The following is a 24,232-nucleotide window of genomic DNA, read 5'->3' as shown; positions in this document are numbered from 1 at the left end:
TCAAGCCACTAATGTAGTGGACTCGAGGACGTCGGCGAGAACACCGACCGAGTCGTGGACGCTACCCGGAGGATAAGAGCGGGGAAAAAGCCCAGTCCCAAGAAGCGCTATCGAAACGGGCCCCCACACTCATCTGCATTGGCCACAGCATCCGCCAACAGACACGCAACGGACTTCATTCTGTACCCAAGAGCGCAGTAAGTAAACCTGCTGGACCGGGAGGAAGCTAAAAGTGATGACAGTGACGCACACAGACATCGGTAACACAACCAGAACGATGAGAACGATAAGGACGATCGCATTGCTGCTGCTGTAAGTGAGAAGGATCGACTATTCTCACTCGCACCCACTCTCATCGGCATCGACATTTCACGTATGCTGTTATTGTGAAGCCGAGTTTCACATTACCTACACACTAAGGTGCCTCCGAAACTCTTACGCCAGGTGCTTAAATTTGCAGGACACCGAAGAGGAAGAATCAATTCAACTATCACTAGCAGATCAGCCCCATAAACGACGGTGAATTTTGGATACGGACCCACTAATAGTCTCTAATAGCCCCCCCCCCCCCCCCCCCCATCGATCGAGATGCCGAGTCAATGATCTAAATAACCTTGATCGTCTTTTCCAGGCGGCTGTTACAAGGGGGATTGATATCCAATTCCCCGTCTCTTTTAGCCCTACTCGAACTATCGGCATCAGCAAGACCGCTTCGCCGTAATACGATTTATTTCTCTACTATCCAATTGCATACAACACATTTTCGTACGACCCTGCCGTAACTATGTGCTGTGTGCTTTCAATTCTGCATCATGGGTGTTAGATTTTAATGGGAATGGGTCCGCGGGGACTAAATTGGGACTGTGCTTTAATCATTTTTAAAAATAACCTTATTATCATGAGGTTTTAGCTATAAGAAAAATGTTGTCAATTAGGTCACTAGACCCGTTGACTGTTATACAATAAATAAATAAATAGAACCGGACAAGCCCCCGCGGGACATGGGTTCTTCCGCGAATATTTGCAGGTCATGCAATTTACGAACTCTCCGAACTGCACTCACTGTCCCGGAATTGTGAGGAGTCTGTGGAGCACGTCATGTTCGAGAGAGGCGGCAGTGGCTGAGGCTGCGTCGAAAGCACCTCCTGCGGATACTCGTGGAGGGAGTAACATCAGGCGCCGAGAAACTCACGATGAATGAGCGGTCTGCTGGTGCGGAAGCCCGGACAAGTTCGACAGGGACCTTACCTTTTCGTGACGTTTCATCAACTCATGAAGTCGGCTTCAATAAGCAATTCTCTCCCCTTCCCAGCAGTAGCCCAAGATGGTGCCCCTGCCGGAAAGGACCAGGAGAAGGATCAGCACAAGGAGCTTCTTGGGCGGAAACCGGTAGTCATTGGGGGAGATTTCAACGCTTGGGCCGTCGAGTGGGGTAGCAGAACCACCACACAGAGGGGCTACAGTCTGCTAGAAGCAGTTGCAAAGCTGGATGTGGTTCTGGCGAATGAAGGGTCAGTCAGCACCTTCCGGCGAGAGAACTGTGAGTCAGTCATCGATGTAACGTTCGCTAGAGCTACCCCGTCGCTAGTAGCCGGTATGAACTGGAGAGTCTGGGAGGGGTACACATACAGTGACCAGCAGGCGATTCGGTACAGGCTAGGCCGAAGAACTCCCGAGCTGGAGCTACCGCCGGAACCCCCGCTAGGCAGGAGATGGAAGATAGGAGCTTTCGAACACGATCGCATCGTTGAGGCGCTCACTGAGGGCGGCGGGTATGATACCAAGTGTGCGACGAAAAGGACCTTATGAAGGTTCTGGTAGCCGCATGCGACGCCACCATGCCGGGGAAGGTTGAGCCGAAGAACTGTCATTAGGAGGCCTACTGGTGGAACGAGACTCAACATTCGTGAAATCATATCTGTTAACGCAAGGTAGCTATAGGGGGATCGGACAGGATAGGTGAAGCAGACGATTAGTTAGGTGAGTTAGATGGTTAATTAGGTGAATCAGACGGTTAATTAGGTGACGGATAATTAGGTGACGGATAATTAGGTGAATTTAGGTGACAGAAGAGAAAAGGTCCTTTTTACTTCGACGTTTGTGCCGGAACGACGTGTGAGTGAGTAAGGTTAAAATAAATTAAAATAGAGAGTAATAAATTTGCTTTCAGTTTTGAGCGACTGACAAAATCGACCGCTGCAAGATCCGTTATTCACCGCAACAATATCCATATAATAATATCATATCAGAATTTCCATATCCAAGTAAATAAAAGTGCAAGTTGCTTCGGCGTGTCGGAAATCTGCGAATAAGACGTAATTATCTCATTGCAGGTTGCCATATCAGAGGCGTACATACGTCGGGTTTTTTTAGTGGGGCCAAGTAGAACCGATCCCAGTTCCAACCTGTGTCGCCCTCTAGCTTCCTGCAGAACTTCGTTGATCAAGTGCGCCCGGGTTATGATTTTTTTTGGTCAGAGATTGAAGATATGGATACGCATGACATGTCGTTTCAGCGGGACGGCGCCACGTGCCACACAACTCGACCGAATATGGCTATATTGTGAACGAAATTTGAGGGACGCATAATTTCGCGTTTTGGTGATGCCAATTGGCCGTCCAGATCTTGCGATTTGAACCAGTTAGACTTTTTTTTGTGGGGTTATGCGAAAGATCGTGCCTATGCCGACTCTCCGGAAACTCTTAAACATTTGAAAGCCAACATTCGTGAAGTTATGGCCGAGATACCGCTCCATGTATGCCGAAAAGTCATCGAAAATTACCTGTTCCGGATCCAAGGAGTGCGAGGAAGCCCTAGGTGGACATTTGAATGATGTTGTATTTCACACATAATGGCATAAACCAAACCAGCCCTTTGTTGCAGCAAATGTAACCGCATCTTTGAGTACCCTTGGTTAGAGGAAGATCGCGCAGAATTCCTCACTGAGGACGGCACTGTTCAGAATAATCCGGATAACCTCTGCAACAACTCCTACTTCGTGACCAGCAAAAGACTGGAGCAAGATCACCGACGGCGTGATTCATATAATGACGAAATTACAAGAGGAATGGAATGACGAATCTGTCACCAAGACTGACGGCTGACCGTCCTTCGCCAGCTGTACAACAGGCTGAGGCGAGAGACTTCATACGCTCGCATCCTATAAGCATCACTACTTGCGTCGTGGATTCATGTATCTTTGCGAATAATTAACTTAGAATGATTTTAGACATCGAAGGAAGTAGTTTGTTCATCCTCTTCTACATTCCAAGCCGTCTGTTTTTTAACATTTAGTACTCGGTACAATTTTCCTATGATTTTATAAGAAACCATATTCTACAATCAAATACAGTAAAGGAAGCAGAGCAGAGCAGCACAGTTTTACTCAACAGAGCTCAAATGTTCGGGCATGCTGTGCAATGTTGGTGTTTCGCAGAACAATGGGTAGCTCCGAAGCAACAGAATCTACAACCAAGGATTCGGCAACGCAAAATGAAATAGGCGACACAACGATGGACGACAGATTAATGCATATTGTAAAATGCGTGTTCCAGACAGCTAATTAATTTAATGAGTTGTGGGCGCATCGGCCAAGGACAAAAGAACAACCCCGCAACAGTTCCAGCAACTCCATTTACATTGAAGTCGGAATCCGGCCAAAACAGCACTACAACAGTTCTCCACCCACAATCGGAGGATAGTAGAAATCCTCAACGTCGCGGAGATTTGCCGTTTGAGCCGATTTCTAACCTTGCCGATCTAGAACAATTTGAACATCAATATGCATCCGCAATTCACCAATCCATTACCAAACAAACAACTACTTTGCTGTGCTCTTCGGTGTAAATACTTATATAGGAAAAGGAAGAACAGTTGCGCTTAGAGTTATAGACCGCTTTTCCAATTGGCATTTTTTAACGAACTGTTCGTGGACGGGAGCATCTTCTTCGCGTGATAGTAAAATTGAACTACCAAAGTATCGAAATACGATTAATTCATTTTTCAGTGTGTTAAAAGAGAGCGATTCACCAATTACTATCGGACATGTAGACGCTTTTCCCAAACTTCGGAGGCAGTGCAAAGGAATGGCCGAATTGCAAGCAAATTTTCAATGATGCATTAGGCGCCGGGACATTTTCAAACTTTGAGAACCTGAGCCGTTTGCAACAAATATTGCACGGACAGACCCGCAAAGCGGCCCTTATGATGCCACTGTCGCTAGGACATGCGATGCAACAATGCCAAGGAAGAGAAAGTAGTCGCTACCACCATCCCTCGGCTGAGGCTGCCTCTGTTGGAACTTGGGTCGTTGGCTTGGCTGACGACGAAGACGAACCAAAGCGAACCGAACCGGCATCGAGTGGCTCTTTTCATTGGAAATTCTATTTGTGATTTTGCATGATTTGCATATTTTGCGAAATTGCTATTAAAGCACGGAGAGCACGACATAACCATTCCAATGTACCACATTAAGATGAGGAAATGAGAATTAACACGGAGCGAATGGTAGAGGTGGTGGAATTATGAATGAAGCGCCGTGTATAGTGAGGCATGTTTATGATCAAAGAAAAGCAGAGAGCGTATATGGGGAAGAGCATTATGTGAAGAGCGGAAGGGTGATTGTTCATAAGAATAGACCCGTATCAACTATGTATTCGAACACGTTTCGGAAAAAGAAAACATTGCGTATGCAACATCAAGAATAGGGTGGGAAGATTAGACCCACAGAGTTCAGTGACGCTAGGGAACCCCATGATAAATTGTGTCTAATAGAGGCCAGCATTAATATTATCAGCGAAGAAATGCTGGCACTGACACCATCGAACACGTGGTAGTTCCGGAGAGGAACGGCTTGCTATGAACTAGAACGCCGTTACGGTTCTAGAATCCCGTACGAGAGTGACAAGTGCACAGGAAAAGGTGCAAAAGTCCATCGATCCATCGTCGATCGTTGATTGGCTAAGAGGAGACACGCTCCATAAGCCGAATTGGGAGAGAACGCCCGGATTTTGGGGGAATATTTTGAAGCGTAATCTTTCATCAAAGCGCAATTTCCAAAACTATAACAACAAACTTTCACAATAGTTTTACAAAAAATACAAATAATACTGAGGCAGACAAGCTGTTTATAAAAGAATACTGCACAGTATTTAAACCAGTGTCCTCTGCAACAGTTCGATCACAGAATGAACCGCTAACCATGGTCGACTTCTTTTTCTTTGGCCCGAGAAACTGCCGAAAACTTGGCTCTATCCAGAGTTTAGGGCAATGCTGCAAAAAAAAAGAAGCTAACCCAACTATGCCCTTAACTAAATTTGGAGAAAAAAAAATTAAGTAACTGCCGCTTCGCTATCGGTTGTCGTCAACTGCCAGAGTAATTGAATATTTCTATAATATCAAAAGCACAGACCCGATGGTCCAATTATTTTCAAACAGTTACGTGTTCACAGTTTGGGATTTCCTAGGACATAAGACGCAAGCAAGCGCGCACCTAAGATGGATCCAAAACGTCTTGAGCAATTCAAGCAATGGGAACAACAAGCAGAGGTAGGAGAAACGTCGGTTCCGAAAAGAAATACTAGTTCGTGGAGCAAACCTACCGGAAAGAAAGGTTTCAAGAAACCCAGCATACCAAAAACGAACGTTGGAAAGCCTATCTTGAACCCAAACCCCCCAGGGAAGGTACCTCAAGGCCAATATTTGTCTAAGACGTCAACGGAGTTATCCAACGACCCCTTGGCTGAGAAGGCTTACTTTTTGGGCCCGTCAAGCTACTTTCAAGCATCCCCCACACGGGAAAAAATCTATTCTGGAGCTACACTACTTCCAGCGATGCAAGACGAGACCTACAACCAGATATGTGCGACGAACCCATCGTACATGAAATCTGTGCCAAAATGTGCACATGATTATTATCTCGGTACACTCGCCTATGCCCGACTCCTCCGACTCCATTGTCTAGAAGGTGGGAAGACGCTTGCAGAGGAAAGCATGTTCATTACCCAGATTAATGAATTTGATTTTAAGGTGCCAAAGTCGTTTGCGATGTTCCTTTCCGGATTCGGTAACACGAAAATACCTTCTGGACGAGACATCCACTTCGCTATGGCGAAGCCGGCTTACCCACGGGGAAGCGGAAACTGAGATTCCGGGGTATTTCGGAACGATAGTTGAAAACCTAGGGGCGTACAGCTCCTATCCCTGTTTAGGTGTATACGCTCAGAGGATTTTACAAGATCTTCTACACCCTCAAAACAATCCAGCCACTTAGGACTTACGTGCTGAGAATAAGCCAATTAACTACAATTGTCTTGGCTTCAGTCCCACCGTGCGACTTTCCGCCGAACATCGGAATTTCCTTTTCGGCGCCGGAGTTTCGGTTGACAGGTTTGATTTTGCTTCAGACGTTGTCCCGGTCATGTACGAGCTACTCAATGCTGTGCATATGAAACTCCAATCATCGAAGATGACGTTACACTCATTTTCTACTACTGCAAACGGATCAGTGGGACAGTTTTAAAAAAAGGTGTGTGTGAGTTCCATAGCGAAAGAGATTTGCCGAGTGGCAAAAAGAAGACCGGTTGCCCAGGATAGAAAGCCAGGGGCAATCTCAGTGAGACACCTATTTACGAGAGCATCAGTAGATGTTGAATGGGGCGTTTACCGCCCAGCCTCCCCTTTGAAGGATGGCGCAAGGTACTACCGAAGGGGGCTAAAGGCATTGGAAGGGGGGTTTTAGTGGGTAAAAATCCCACACTACCGAAGGGAACTCTCGTACTCCCCTAGGTGCCTATGAAGGTTTCCCGCCCTACACTTGTAAAAAAAAAAAAAAGATCCGATGGTCTGGGTACCCTACCAGACCGCCAACGGAGCTTGCGGCGCGGACTGTACGGCTCGCCGCGGATGACCCTTGAGTGTGGGTGCGTGGTGTGTGGTATCGCTGTGGACAGGACAGTAAAGTTTGAGATGAGCATAGCGAACAGTCACAAGAGATGATATCACTTTTGCTTATCTGCCAGCTAGAACTAAATCAGAATGCAGGTTTTATGCTCTCTCGGCAAGATGGAAGTTCGGGATCCACCCTGATTAACCGGATTCTCATCTTAGCCAAAAGATCGAATATCTGTGCACGGTCGAAAGGTGGTACATAAAGTCCTCCCCATTGCAATGGCCATGGTCTACTCCTGTTGCTTGCCACAGGATGTTGCGTAGAGTGCGGAAGTTTGATTTGATGGCGCGTTGTTTGTGGTAACCATCAGTAAAGTTCAAGTCTACAATGGTCATTAATATTTCACTGATAGTATGCTCAAACATTGCAGACAGGTGTTAAAAGCGTACCATGTTCACAGCTCATAACACCGACAAAAAAGATTACCACATGATTTTAGCTGGCTATTAAACATTCGCGAGACAAGCGATCTTCGATACCTTAGGTAGGAGGCCCGCGTAGCGCGATTATCTGCTTGTGAAAAAATGTAATCTTTGCGACATTGACTATGTATCGCCAACGGTAAATGTAGGCTATGCATGGGTATGCTGAGCCATACCCGGAATGAAGCGAGAGAAACAGCATTCAAGTTTATAGCTTGTTTAACTATTAGAGGCGCTCTCTCCACCTAGACTGTCCTTTTCACGACAAACATTCCCGTCACTGGGGACAAACAGTGAACTGCCGTTTTCACGGCAGCAATTCCTTACACCGGGGACAAGCAGTGCATCTTCGGTTGCTACGGCAACCAGCATACCAGGCGGTGCGGCGTGTATCAGAGGAGCTCTCTTCAGTGGATCTGCCGTTGTCACGGCAACCGTACGGTCGTTGTCACGGCTAACACGCCTGCCTAGCTACAGGCTGACGCTCGGTGGGACAGAGGTGTTTACGAGTGTTGTGATCCGGCGTAGAAGGCAGTGCGGCATGGTCAGCGAGTTCTCAGTTCCATTAAAGCGACGGATTGTGCCGTCGTCTCGTCAATAGGTGACGAGTATCCAAACCCCAACAGCTTGTCTGGGACTAATTCCATCGAACCAACAGATTAACTCTAGGCCATGTTCTTGTGTTACCACCGGTAGATAAGGCTAAGTAAAAGCCTTATCCGTTCTACTTCAAAGGACTTTTAACAATTATTTTGCACAATTTTTCTTAAGATTTTCATCAGTATGTTTAAAGTAACCATTGCTTGTGATTCCTACGAATCGATTTTTTAATTGAATGAATTACTGTAAAAAAAGGCAATATTTTGCAAAATACTTTCTGCTAACAGCATAAAAAAGAAGAACAAGGTAAGCAATTACTAACTCCAGCAACTTCAAAAAAAGTACTTAATAATTTTCGCATCTCGATGCAGGTGAAGGTGAAGGACCTGGAAATAAGGCTACAACATACAATAGAAAAATTAAAGGAATCTGTTGATGAAAGAAATGCTTTGCAGGAAAAGATCGAGAGATTTAAAGAGTCGTTGTCCGTCGGATTGCCTGAACTGTGCCGACGACAAACCCGTGCCCGTGTTCATCTGCTATTTCTGCTAGGGACGGCGTACCCACTTCATCTCACTGCACTACACCATCGACGGCCGCAGCGAATCCCACACCTACGAAGCCCAATACGATTACGGAGGATACCACTATTTCTACTACGGCAATTGCTCTCATTCCATCTCACTGTACTACGCCATCGATGGCACCAATGAAGCCCAGTGCGAAATGCTTTCTATGATGCCGCAGCTGAGGGGATCCACTTTCTCACACCGCACACACTCTGACCACTCATACCAGCATGTTGCCAACTTGGGAGACGGGTACTGGGGATGCGCTTACACAAACACAAGCAGCTACAGCGCAGCCTGCTCGAGTCTGCATAGATACAGACTTTGCCCACGGATGTGCTAAATCTCGTCGTCGGAGCACCTCAATCCAGCCTGTTGCCTCTAACCGGCCAGCTAGGCGCGGCGCGGCTCCTAAATCGACTACACAGGCACGACACACCTCTACCTCCCCTATTGATGGGTCTCCCTCGGCTGCACATCACACTCTACTCATCTCGACCTCGACTGCAGAGCTACTACCTCTCCACTCTCACCAACACCAGCACTACAACATGGGGCCGGACCGTCACCTGCTGACAGTATTATCGCCGACTGTCTTGCCACGCCAAGGTTCTGCCTTTATCTGTCAGGATTCAAACCCAGATGCACCGAGGAGAGACTGACGAAGTTCCTCGAAGTGCGGCTTGGCACCGTTGATCTGCGGGTGCACCGGCTGACTAAGGCTGGCGCGGACATAGAGAGATTGTCGTTTGTCTCCTTTAAGGTCAACCTACCCACACAACTGCGCGCACTTGCATTGTCTCCAGCCACGTGGCCAGTGTCAATTCTTTTCGGCGAGTTTGTTAACCGACCTTTGCACAGGCCGCTGGGCTCTCGTGCCACGGTGGCAGTAGAGCAAGAGGTATCACCTGCTGAGTCCCTCACGCATAGCGCCGGAATGACCCTGCTCCTCCTGCGCCTTCGCGCGCATCCGATCCTGGCACGTCGTGCACCGTGCTTTACCAGAACGTCCGGGGATTACGCACAAAACTACTTAATATTCGCATCTCGCTCCCGGCGTGTGACAGTGACATCGTAGTACTCACCGAAACGTGGTTGGACGATAGTATCCCATCAGCTCTGCTCTGCAAGGACGACTACACTGTGTACAGATACGATCGGGACGCGTCTATTAGTCGTCATGCCCGAGGCGGCGGGGTTCTCATCGCTTGCGCCAACCATCTGGCCTCTTGCTCTGTGCCGCTCTGTGCCACTAGGCGGCCACTCGCTAGAGATGCTGTGGGTTCGGGTTCGTCTCGGACGTGAGACCCTCCCTCGTCATCGGAGCCGTGTACCTCCCCCTCCGGAGACCGCAGTTCGTCTGCTCCCGATCTGGAGAGGATCAACGAATGCATCACCCTGATCGTGGAACGAATGGGCTCGCACGATCACATGCTGCTCCTTGGCGACTTTAACCAGCCATCGATCACGTGGTCACCAGCGGGTCTTACGTATACGGCATCCGGTTCAAACTCTTCATCCACTGTATTCCTGGATGGACTCGCGCGGCTAACTGCCTGCGTCAGATATCTGGCATCCAAAACCACTCTGGCCGGCAATTAGACCTAATCTTCGCCGACTCAGCGGAATTCGCGGCCCACCTTAATGTCAACGCTGCGGCCGTTCCGCTTGTCCCAGAAGATCATCATCACCCTACGATCTCCATAATCATCCGACCACTATCACTCACGCGAACCTCCGGATGCAATCCGCCCATTACCTGCGGCGGGACCTAGCAGGCTGAACTTCGCTAAGTGCGATTTCGAGCGTCTGAGCCGGCTTGTGATGGAGGCTGATTGGTCCTCGATCGACACTGCCAGCTCCTCCGTGCCTCTTACCGCCGGTCTTGTGTACACTCCCCACGACTCCCTCTCCATTAGCGCAGTGCCCATTTCGGAGGATTGTATCCTCTCAGCCCTCCTTCTCCCCGGGTCCGGACGGTATCCCTTCCTCTGTGTTTAAAGGATGCATGCGCTCTTTAGCACCGATCCTGGTTAGACGCTTCAGCAGATCTCTGCGCGAGGGGTCTTTCCCGCGGAGCAGATGGGTTTGCGCGATCCTCTCCCCCCCTGGTTTCAATACTTCCCTCTCAGGGCGGACCTTCCAGGTTCGGACCCCCTCCTCTACTTCCCGTCCTTTTTCCTATCACCTCTGGGGTTCCACAAGGCAGTGTCTTGAGCCCCCTCCCTCGAGTATCCATCGTGCAAGACCTTGGCGTGCGCCTTGCACTGAACAGCCTCGTCGCGCCGCGCCTGCTCTCATCCTTACCCATCTACGTTCCATCCCGCGCTCTCCGTGACGGGCCTCCTCTCCTCATTCCCGCTCGCCGTAGCATCGTCGGCCAAAACCATCCGTTTCTGAGGGCGCTGCGCTCGTTCAACAACGCCAGCGCACTATTCGACTTTGACCTTCCTATCTCCACTTTCCGCTCTCGCCTCCGCTCTCGCCTCCGCAACGCCTTCTCCTAGCCTTCCAAACCAGACCTCGTTTGTACTCTTAGCTTTTAAGTAATTTTGTATAGCCCCTCTCGGCGAACAAGGTGTTTTTCAATAAAAATAAATAAATAAGAAATACTATGACCACATTCGAGTGAGTTCCAAAACAAAAGAACGCGCAAACTTCGTGCTTTGTATTTTTTTAAAACTACTCAAAAAGTAATATGCCCCTAGGTTAAGACCAGGCCATCACTGTAGTGAATAGCACCCCAACGACAGCTCCGCCGTTTGCTAGGAGCGCGAAGACCCCGCGATCACCAAACCAACCGCAGGAGGATTCGAAGAAATCAGGGGCTGGATCGGGCAATGGTGTCCCTCCTGTAAGCTCAGTCTCTGCTAGCAGCAAGATGATAACAGGATCGCTGGAAAAATCTGCAGAAGTGGCTATAAGGGGAGCCGACAGCATCCTGACACTCGTCCGGGAAAAAAAGAGTGGCGTCCAGCTGGAATTTGCCTGGCTGCGGTGGGTATTGAGCATCCCGCAACGAAAAAAAGTGTATCATTTGCTGCAAAGTGCAGGAGAATGTGCCGGAGAGGAAAGCCTCAGTAGGTAGCGAGAAGAGACAGAGGAGTTTGCCAGGGGATGTGTCCTACAGCAAAAGGGAGCGCAAGGAGGAGGATGATTATTTGCCTGAGACTGATGATGAGGGCTTCCGGGTGGTGTAGCGCCGCCAACAACGTGCGAAACCGAAATCTCAAGTTCCTTCGAAAACTGCAGACAAAAAGTCACAGAGGCGCAAGTCTGACGCACCAATGGTTACAGCAGAATCGAAGGAAAAGTATGTTGAGATTATAGCCTCTATGCAGAGGAAAGCCAAGCTGTTGGAGCTGGGTAAATGTGTCAATACCGTTACTCGTTCGGCTAACGGAAGCATGCTTCTGCACTTGCGTTCGCACGCCAGGAGCTCAGAATTCACCGTTATTGTGAGAAGTCCTTGGCAAAGAGGATATTGTAACTGCTCTCTCTCTCACAGAAGCCATGTGCAGTGTAGCGGGCTCAATCAGTCAGCAACCGAAAAGCAGGAGCAGGACGTAGTATGCCATCTGCTGAAGCTGAAGGAACCATCTGCCGTCAAGCTTCGTGATTCTTACCAGCGCACCAAGCTGGTCGAAATCTTCCTGCCAGAGGCTGAGGCCAAGAGACTGGGGCGAAGGCTGGGATTCTAAAATTGGGATGGAATGCTGGGAAATGGGTCACCACAAGAGCGGCTGCGAAGGGGTGGATCGAGCCAATAAATACAGAAGATGTTGCGCTGATGGGCATCTTGCCAAAGACTGCAAGAATCCGCCAAACTGCGATCCCTGTCCAGTCGGACAGGACAGGCACCACTGCTTAGTGATAACCAGTTAGGTAGAGAAATCATATCCAACATCGTTTCATCGTATCATATGCTTGATAATTTTTTTTAAACATGCACCTTCGATCAGACCACAGATTGCGAACTGAATTAAGAAATTTAAATGATAATATCAACGGTAAATGAACAAAAACGACGCACCTGCATTTTCTGGATTACGCCAACACTGCAGCTAGAGCGCTAGTCCAAACATCTTCTAGAACTTTTGTAAATTTCATCGAATTGTTCATTACCTAAAATAAAGTTCACAAAAATATTTATCACATAATTAAAATTATTATTAGATGCGAATTTGGTAAATGTTGAGGCACGAAACAAGAACAACCAGACACGTTCTAGATCTGAGAGAAACGTACAAGAACAAGCAATTAACAATAGATCCTTGACTAAAGCCTATCCAAAGTCCACTTACCGCATCTATTGCTTTTGTCCAACACTGGCAAATGGTCCACCATCTTTTTTTTTTCACGAACTAGCGAATGGTAAGCAATTACAAAGCCACGCTAATGTTTCACATGATTATACACGATTTCTATCAATATTTAAAAATTACAAAACATTTACCTTTTCCCGGTTATACCTTGCCATACATATTTGAGATATTATCCAAACCGATGAGTTATACAATTTCAACTAAAGCGCATATCATCAAAAATCCGGAACATCCTTTACAATGAAAATGATACGATTCGGATTTTACAACGCACGCCAATTGGATATAAACGCAATATTTGCTTACCACATCACTTAATTATTCTCAATCTTTTATATCTTGAAGAAAATCGGAATAGCTAAATACACTATATCTAATCGTCATCAATAGAAAGTGCCAATATGGCCACGAACAGCAGTTTTTCGAACCACACCTTGCGAAGAGCAGAAAAGAAATGAAAAATCACACGAGGTTGCTGCGTTTATGAGATAGATCATGGCGTGTCGATGAACAAATTTTGGAGGGAGATCGATATCCCATGAGCTAGAGTAGCAGTTTGGTCGATTTTCAGCGAACGGGAACTCGATTGAGCGTAAACGAGATAGCATATGAGACAACTCTATCTTCGGTCGATGAAATGAAATGCTCGAGTTTTACAAAGCGATTGTCGAATTTCATCGATCAAAGTTAGCGTTGTCCCTTCGCCTTTCTCACTTACTCCCTAGTGGAAGTACTGTAGCTGGCAAAATATGTTTTCCCTCCAAAAGCATGACTCGCTCGCCATCATGGATCACAGGCATAGTAGGCACAGAAACCTCGTGTGGCTTTTCAATCCTTTTCTGCTCTTCGCAAGGTGCGGTTCGAAAAAGTGCTTAGGAGCGGTGTGCTTAGCTATTTCGATTTTCTTGAACAAAAAATGATTGAGAGTAATTAGCTACATGTGGTAAGCAACAATTGCGTTTATATTTAATCGGCGTGCGTTTTTAAATCCGAGTCGTATCATTTTCATCGTAAAGGATGTTGCGGGTTCCGGATTTTTGGTGATGGGCGCTATAGTTGAAATTGTATAACTCATCGGTTTGGATAAGATCTCAAATAAGTATGGTAAGGCATAGCTGGAAAAAGGTAATTGTTTTCCATTCTTTTCAATTATTGCGTATCAGCAATCGTGTTTAATCATGCGGAACGCTGGCTGCCTGACGCAAATGTTCTCCATTCGTTATTTCGTGGAAACATTCAGTTAAAAGCGTCCGATATAGATATCTTTTCCGCTTAGCTGATAACCCTGACGGTTATTGGATGGAATGGGTTAATTTTTGTTTCTGGACGTTTTCCTCAGAACTGGATGTACAAAACATGTACGTATGCTAGCCGGAGATTGAACGGTCAGACGTGTCGCGTGTTTCGTGACCCACCGTTTTCCAAGATACCAGATGCTGAAGATGAAAATGAAGGTGAAGACGGAAGGTGGGTAAATTTCGGTTTTCGGCGATGACCGATTAGAGATCGTTAATGGAGGGCGCACAAGTGTTGAGTCGTTCGCGTACCGGCACTTCAGATTCCAAGTATGCGAGCCTTAGTTTCCTAGAAGCAAATAGCTTTTTAGATTAGCATTCTTGGTAACGGTGTTGGCGTGAATCTACGATATCTACTTCATGCATCATCTGCAGCAGTCTCTTTGTGAACTTTTAGAAGGTTTAATGGGTTAAGGAGAGGTAGCAGTTATTAATTGCGCAGCAGGTATACCGAATAGGATGATTGTATAATTTCGTAACTCAGCCTCTTATTACTTCCATTAAACAAGTCCCATTGCTGCGTTAGTCTGATTAGACTGTAAAATTAAGCTATTCAAGCAGTAACGAAAAGTAGATCGCCTATCCACAGAAGTCTTGCGATAAACATTTTTTTTGCGTTCGATCTTCATTCGGTCCGAGGCTGTAGGAGCCCAAGAGTAACAATAATACTTCGCTCAAGATTTAGCATTCCAAAATCGATTGTTTGGTTATCATTTGGGCACGGGAATTTCAAGGGAATAATTTTCTTTAGGAACATCTTTAGAAAGTTTGAAGAAATGCTAGAAATGCGCAATTATTCGGGATTAACCCAAACCCAAAAATGAAAAAGGAAATTGCACTTGTTGGGCGGAGGAAAAAAGGGAAACTAACCAACGAACGCGCCGCACCGCCGCCGCACAAATTTTCCGACCTGACAAAAATAACTTAATCCAAGGTTTGTTAACCAACTGTTAACTACTTACGCGCATATTCATCATCTAATTTCCTTCTTTTCCTTTTCCACGTTCATTTTCACTATCGTTCCACACGAACGAAGGACTCTGCAAAACATCAAGTTGGACGAGAGAGGAGAGAGCAAAGGAAAGAGACTTACTTCGCCCACCCACTTTTGAGGGTTTTTTTGCTTTTACTGTTTATTGAGCCGTGTTTTTACATTTTCTCATATAGTCATTCAGAATTGCTTTTCGCGCTTGAAATCTGGCCACACGTGTTGCACGCATTTAACGTACAAGTTGCGAGCGTTTGGAATGTGCTTGAGACCAAGCCGCCGACTATTCTTGACCGAGGTCCTGTCCGATCAAGAACAACTGGACAGCAAATCTTCCGAAAACATGATCCATCCGCACCATTAACCACGGAATTTTGGTTCTAAGATATTTGCGGTGTTTCTGGATAAATGGCCTTTCTTCAACCTCCAGCATGACTTCTTTCTTGCTAGCTTCACAAAGGTTCTCAAAAAGTATTAACTGCGACTAAGTAGTTCTGGGGAAGAGGAAAGGCGAAGCGACGTCGCCTCGTGGGCCTTGTGGGTTGGCGTTCGGTTAGGTTGGGTTGGGCCTCTTGTGCGCTCCGCAGCAGCCCTTTGCGCCAACCGAAAAAAAGGTTGGAACTTGTTATTCATAAAAAAATGTTTCTTTTTTAGGATAGGTCAAATTCTATCTCCTGCTGGACGGTAGCGTCTGGCAGATTCCACGAGACATTGAGTGGTAAGCAAACCCTTTGATGCAATAGACCGTTATAACCCTTCCAACCGTCCGTGATAATGCGGGTGTTTGATCTTACATTCCTGACAATTATCTCGCGAAGGAAGGGTGACCTCGTCTCTACGCTCTACTATTTCTATATAAAAAATTTTTTGTTTCATGGCGGCAGAAGTACGTCTCCGATTATATTTTCATTTCGTGACGCAGCTATCGCCGATCTCTACCGTCTGATCGACTGAACACGGCTAGAAACGGTTTTGAGAGTCATATCCCCGGGAGCGATTCTGCCCAAACATATATTGGCTTAGATAAACCCAACACATTAGCTATACCGTTCCAAATAGCACACTGCCCCCAGATAAAAATTAGGATAAAGGAATCCTTCAAATGAAAATTTAAACTATGCAAAGATGGAACAGTTTCGAATTGTCATCTGAGATCCAAGGCAATTTTTTGTCTTGTGAAAAATTCATATTTAGCAGTCCTTAGAAGCTGCTACTTTTGAAGGCGCATGGCTTTGGTACATACCTTACCATATCGCTAGGATTTAAGGAGCCCTGCCTCTATCAGCCCTGTCACCAATGCCGGCGTGTCTTTGCAGAGCAAGGCTAGCTCCATCACACTTGGAACTTTGGGCAGCTGGTCTATCGATTTATGATAGTGAATCAAACAAAACAGCGATACGCGATCAAACGATGATTTCGTTCGATTAATCTGTCATCAAATAATTAATTGTTTTGACGCTTGCAGCATGCGTGATTGCACGATCACGATATATATTAATCCCGAGGTGCCAAACAAGGATTTAGATTGTTTGCTATCAGTCTCATTTCATTTTCCTAAACTTACATTTTTTGTTGTTTGCATTTTTCCTAGTAGTGTTCTCATAATTCCGTTCCGTCCGAAAACATGTGATGGGCATCCGACACTGTAATTGACTACATTATTTGATAACATTAAATCCTTTACCAAAATGACTTATGCTATTTAATTGCGCATGTCCAAGATCGTGAATTGTAAAATAATCCAAGATCGTGAATTGTAAGAGAAGATAAAAGTTTTCTTTTAGTTTCTCTGATATTTTTGTACATGAACTAGCACACATCCTCTGATATGTATGTTTCACCATTGTTGCCGTGTATTAGGGGTTCAGGCCTTCTGGCCTTCCAGACCTTAATTAAGGTGGCTTCCAAACCTTAATTCTGTCATCCCATCCGAAAATGTTAAATTTACTTTCGTCTGTAATTATAACTTACTTCCAAAATTCGGAAGGGTAATTCATTAAGATATTTTTTGCGAATTCCCAGCGACGCTGGGGCTGAAAGGGCTGATTTTTGGCTTCTTGCGCCAGTTGTATGCCTTGTAGCCAAATTTATGGATAATCCTGCGCACTGCCTCGCACGATATTGAAATGCCATGCCTTTCCTTTAGCGGTGTTGCCACAGTTTGAGCACTTATTTCTGGGGCTTAGCTTCCCGATTCTTTTCAAAACGGGGGCACGCTGCACAGAATATCACAAATCGCGGTAAAAGCGGGAAATCTCAAGACAAATACAGGGCGAAAGCGACCGTGACCGAACGGTATAACAGTTACTTTAACATGATACAGTTAAACTAAATAATTAACCAGAATCCTCGTGTTTCGCCCGGCAATTTAAACCCAATTTTTCACCTGATTTCAGTTGTTACAAAAAATATTAAGCTATAATATAATGTGTTACAAAAAATATAAATATCTCCTTTGTTTCCCTGCAAGTATTTCCTACTAATAATTTCTAGATATTGGCAGCTCTTTAGTCCGCATTATACTTACGTTTCGAAATCGCTGTTTTTTTTATTTCTACCGTCAGCTCATGTCTCCTTCAATTGGAGGTTTATCTGTTATGCAGTAGAGTAACGCCAGCCGAATTTTCCTGAAAAAAATTGAGCACTTCCATATGGCCCCGGCTTCATGGTATAATCTATCGATTGTGGAACCTATGCTGCATTCGTAAAGAATGAGCATTTCATCTTTTAGCGAGTATCTACCATAAAAGATTCGAGGTGATATTTACGAAATGAAGCAGATAGATCCGTGGCATCGCCAGACTATGATTTTCTGCTTTGTGGTTCATAGGGTAGCCTCTTTTGCGAGGTTATTGTAGCTTCGCCGACCATCGGTCATGATATGATCCGTCATGGTTCCGCTGGCCACGTTTCTTTCTATGACTGTTTCGATGGTTTCCATTGTACGGTCCGACACTAGCTCGAAGAAGCACCTCTTCGTCCTGCGGCAAATTCCTCCAACAACCCATTATTATTGGGCGTTGGCAGGCATTCTTCCACGATTTGCCTTTCGCTTGACGAGCAGAGACTCATCCACTTTGATGGTCTAGTCCGGCCGGCAAAGTATTACTGGAATATCGCGCACATGTTGGGCTGCTGCTTCGCGCAATTAGAATCATTTGTAAAATTTGCTCAGGTGGCACCTAACATCGGCCGCGATCGTGGCATTGTCACCACTTCGCGACCATTCAAACATCATGTGTACTATGTCGCGCATCTTCATCTTCGATTCACTGAAGATGGTATTATCGCGTACACTGATTTCACGCGCCCCGCATATGCTGGCTTACGGTATACCCACTGATACTTATCGGACCGTCTTACCGCACGGTTCAGATTCATTGGGGATCCACATGGGGGCGTCACCTCTTCAGTCTTTCTATTAATTGTTCAGTCATCTTCCGTCGTTCTATTAATTTCTTCTTTCCTTCTGCTTTCGTATCCATCTGTCTATCAACTCGTGTCCGTAGTTACTTACCGAGTGGTTGCACGCTTCACACAGTAGAAACAATTTCTTTTATAACAGCACGCTATTTCACATTGTTTGAATATTTTTAATTCCATATACAAGCAATCTTGATTCGACATTCGTAGAATATGGTAGAAGACACAAAAAACTAATAATTTTTATTTATTGAACATCAACTACTTTTGAACAATATTTACCTGTTTAAATCATTAGCGACTAATATACACCACAATGTTTACAGTTTGTTCAATATGGTTGCTGCACGCGAAGTTTAGAGACTTGACTTTATTTACAATCTGCGATTTATGTTTCTTGGACGCATGTTATGTTGTCGATAGATCCATTCGCAACGTTGTATGTCTTATATGTTTCGCTTAATGCAACCAATATTGATTTTCGTTGCTATACGCAGGAATAGTTTGTAGTCGAAGTTTTGCTATTGGATTAATATCGGGTTACTGGGCAAGCCAATCAAAAAATCTGATCTTTCTATCCACAAACCATTTTTTTACTGATTGTGTAGTATGCTATTTTGATCATTATCCTGTTATCGTCGTAAACTGTTCATGCAATGATATTTCTCGTTGGCAAAAGGCAACATGATGGTTTTTAATATCTCAGTATACTTTAATTGGTCTATTTTTTATGTATAATCATAGAGTACATCTATATTCCATATAATTTTACAACTAACGGACAATTTAAATGCCTGCAAATATATAGAGAATTGGTGCGTACGTTAACAACTGTACAGATTTGAAAAAATTTCATGTATTGTCAGTATGTGTAAGCTATACACAATATGGAGAATCGATATGATTTTTTCAAAAACATTTACTTTAATAATGCCGGAATTTGTATTCCATCCGATATCTTACCACATTTCCTCTGTTCATCTCTTTTGAGGGCAGAAAATGTTTCATTCATCGCCAACTATTTTTAATCCTTTGAGTTTGAATAGATGGTTATTCCGGATTGATGAAATTCTAGGAATGGTTGATGGTCGCAGATGAGCGGATTGATGCGGTCCAGGTGCTTATGTAACAAAAGCTTTCAGAAAACGTTGTATGTATCAAATCTCATTGTCTGGCCGTTGGTAGCACAGCGCACTAATTCGTACAAAACCGCCTAGTTTCTGCACTCCGTAGTTTCAAAAAAAAAAATCCTTTATCTCACGGCAGATACCGCCAACAGCCCAAACACTGTTGTTGCCGGTAACTCTGCCACGGTTGTACTTACGTTTGGTAAGTTTACTCTCATCTATCTCCACAGTTCGTGACTCACCTGTGGCAGAATCCACCCCTCCAATCTGCGTGGTGTGCGATGACTCGGCACCGTAAACGATTTCGCGCAGTTTGGCATAGAACTTAAGGACAGTGTTCTTCTGCCTGCTGCAGTTCGATTGCGCGGGTTTTACACCGCGAGCCCAATCAAACAGCAGAATTAACTGCTCGAGAATCGTCAGATTAGACTCTGCGAAGAAGCTGTCGTATCGCAATGTACGCGACGAGCCACTACACACACTGCAAGACCAAATGAATTGATCACTGTTTCTGGTAGTGCTCTTCAGCTTCATGCTTTTCCCGCACTTCGCACACACGTACGTTGACTGGAGGAGTCGTGCTTGCATTAGAAGCAACAGGATCTCTTTATTCACTTTCTGGCCCAACAGGTCCAAGAGTTCCGGCACGGTGTTTACATTCAGAATTGGTGTAATTTTTTTTATCCGATGCTGCAGCATCAACAGGTTAATTGACACAAACAGTAGAGGTTTAACGTTCCGATCGTGCCATAAAATTAATAATTTTGCTCCGTACTCCGTGAGAGGAGAAGGTACTAATCTCTGGTTTTTATTGCCTGGCGATGAGGTTAGTCTCTCCACTTGGTGAAGCGAAAATAATCTTTGAATTTATTTCGTATCTTATCTGCCAGATTTGACGGCCTCAGTGTTGTCACAATTCAGAGCCTTCTACCCCTGTCCTCCATTATTGGTTACAGAATCGAATAGAATAAACGAGCCAAGTGGGTAAGATTGAAATTGGATTGTTATTTTAACAAGAAATTTCATTTACAGATTTCATACCGAGACTACTATTAACGTTACTCGCCACCGACGGGGTGTCTAGACACTTCTGTTCGAAATATTCAATATTGCAGTCAATATTGCACTCCAATTTTAATATTGTGTTTTTTCAAACGTTCCATCAATGGTGACATTTGTTAAATTGCAAGATCTATTCAATTGAAAGCAGATAAAAAACGAATTTACAGAAAATCCTGTAACCTACTTAAACTTTTTTTCTCATTCTCACCAACGTGACGAATCCAATACTAGCCCTCGACTTATATTGTTCAAGTCACAAATATACGTTCTCTCTCCCGTGTGGACAAGCTTCTTATGGGATTTAAATTTATCCTTACTTTTGAATGATTTATTGCAACTATCAACATCGCAAATAAAGTTTCTCTCTGTCGCATGTGAGTTTTCTGATGTAACGCTAAATTTAGTTTCTAAATTTACAAATTTTCTTTTCCCAATCACAGTTATATTTTTGGGGCTTATCATGAAAGTTAATGTGCCTTCTTGGGGCTTATCATGAAAGTTAATCTATATTTTGCAAGAAATGTTTTATTGTATGTGCGTCTAGTTAAAAGGATAATAGTTTTCATGCTTGAATTGATGTACGATTAACCGGTAAAAGATGTTTCTTCGAAAATTGCAATTTGTAAAGTTACATTCAAGGAGCCGCTACATTCTTCTTTGTCTTCTATTCTCATTACTTCGGTTTCTTCTATTTTTAAATTCGCTCTCGTCGTTCATGCTACAAAAAAAATAGTTATATTCGGTTTGCAGAAATAATTTGGCAAATACTACATCTACTGAAAAGATGTTGTGTGGCTTAAATGTTTGTGTATCATTCGACCACAGATATTGGACATTATGTGTGTGGACGGTCGAATCAACGGGATTCGCGAAACATTCCGAATGGTTTACGGTGTCGTGCTTGAATCCCTCATCGTTAAGGCCGTGGTAAGCCTTCCAGCAGTCTGTCATAATGCCAGAACCTACTGCGACGTTTCTTTCAATAATCGGGAGCAACGTGTGCTTATCTCGTTTTTCGACTATTTCAATGAAGAACTCCTTCGTTTCGCGACAAATTCAACCAACAATCCAGACCTGATTGTTGGTGGAGGTGCGGCCTCTATTATATTTGCGTGGTGTCTTGCAACTTTCGTCGATCTCGACGATTTGATTAGGCCCACCAATCATTTTGGCATTTCTGCGGATGCTCGCAAGAGCGATGGTCCGTAGCATTTTAGCCCATGTGTAAACGCATGATCTAGAGAGCCCCAGAATTGTTACTATATCTTTGGACGGTGTGCCGGCCGCGACCACAAATAGATGAGGAGCAACGTCTCTTTCAGCTTGTTGGAGTGCGAGAAAACAGAGGAGCTCCGTATGATGCCCTTTTGCGATCCCCAGGACAGGACAAAGCTCTGTTTTCGCACAGTTCCAAATGTAACAGCCCAATTTTCGCGAAGTTGTTACTTTTTTCAGGCGCATCGCCTGATTACACTTCACACAATTTCCACTACTCTTTAGAAGACCTGCATATATTAGAAGCTTTACCAAACCTTGCATATCACCGCAGCAGAGATTGGTAAGTTCCAAATGACCTTTCACATTCGCGAGTTGATCCATCGCAGCGAACGTTGAATAAGAGTGTTTTTGGACGTTCGGGCGCGCAAATCTATGCGAATTTTTGGCGGTTGATTTCCTGTCATTCAAGTCGATTCATTAAGCAGTACTGTCTTGTCTTATCAAACTGCGTTATCTAGTGTTTTCTTAGCATTGACAGTAGACGCTTCTTGTAATGCCATCATAAATGTTTTGCACGATTCATTGGTCGGTCAGACCCACTTTGACGTGCCTAGTGTGAAATAAAACTGATGAGTATTACTGATATTAACAAATAATAAACATAATGAAAAATTGGAACACCCCCGATCAACGGACGTGCGACAGATTCCCTGATAAAGTGTGCTACTTTTACTGGGACGCACGTTCCGTCGCGGATCTGAACTACTAATGATCTCATCGATGATGGACTTACCAACCAAAAAACAAGGACCATAAATAATTCGCATTCGCATCTTTCCCATAATTGGCCATACTTCTAGACGAGGAATTCTATCGGTCTCTAGATGCATTCCATCAAAATGTAGCGTTACATTAATGTTGCTCAATGCTGGCTCATAAACCAAGGGCTTTGTTAATGACTGTTATTATTTTGCTGGGTAGGGCAGGATAGGATACGTACCAGTGGTAGGTCACGGGAGTGTGGAAGGATAGGTTAGATTCTGAGTTGCACTGAATTGTGGCTTCTGGGAGTGAATATTTGGTTAGTAAGCCAGAGCCAGAGCCGGAAAAATGTGTGGGAAATGTTGAGAAATCCTCATTTGCCTCTTGATATACGTCATTTTTATATTTTATCCATTTCAAATCTTTACACAAAAGGTTGTTCTAAGAAATTATAAATCAATTTGTTAGTAGCTGGAAAAAAGATAATTTTCTTTTCTTTGTTATTGATGAATTAAAGTTGCTGCTGAGGTGTGCACAATCAAAATGAATAGTATTTTTAAAAAAATCAGTCAATTCACTGCGGTATCCACGGCATATTTTATCAATTTATTTATAATAAAAAACGAATTAGACTCATTCATTTCATCATGAAAAAGAGTGTAACTGAAAGATACAAAAATCCAAAATAACACCAAACTGCAAACGCTGTGATGCAGATCGTTTCGTATGTTGCGATTCGAGCTAACGCTGCCTCACAAGAGTGATGTGATGCATGCATACACTCAACAACTAAATTAAGATCAGATGAACCAACACACACACACACACACACACACACACACACACACACACACACACACACACATTTCCCATTTTACAACATGGACAACGATAGATCACAACGCAGCCAATATCAAGGTATTTATCTCTGATTCAATGAGTTCTTTCCATTTTAGGCAAATAAAGCTTGGAACAGTTAATACTTGGCCGCACAAAATAGGTCATATCTCAGCCAAAAAATGGCGTATAAAGAAAAGAAAGGTGTCATTTTGTAGGTTTTCTTATTGCCTTTAATAACAAATATTGATGCAAATTATTCATTAGTTTTTTTATGACTTTTTCAACTTTTACTTTGACATCACCCAAATTTTTTTGCACACTACAGTAAGTCACATCAGTTACCCTCTTTTTCCACATTACTTTCATTTCAGTTGGTTTTCATACATTTCTGATGTACTTTTTAAGTTTCCTTGTGATAATTGTTCAATAGAAATCGATGGAACGAAAATTCAGACAATTTTGTGTATTGATAGTTTTCCCTATGAAATCGATCTATTTGAATACAATACAATAAATACAATCGATCTATTTGAATACGCCATACCTTCGGTAAAAACAGCTACCTAAATCATGCCAAACTTACACAGGATCGTTGGTGGACGAATGAAGAACAAAATCCTTTTCTGTAGACACTCTTTTCTCGAACAAATTT

Source organism: Anopheles darlingi, chromosome 3 (genome assembly GCF_943734745.1).
Source record: "Anopheles darlingi chromosome 3, idAnoDarlMG_H_01, whole genome shotgun sequence".
Lineage (NCBI taxonomy): Eukaryota > Metazoa > Arthropoda > Insecta > Diptera > Culicidae > Anopheles > Anopheles darlingi.
This window is presented reverse-complemented; position numbering follows the sequence as displayed.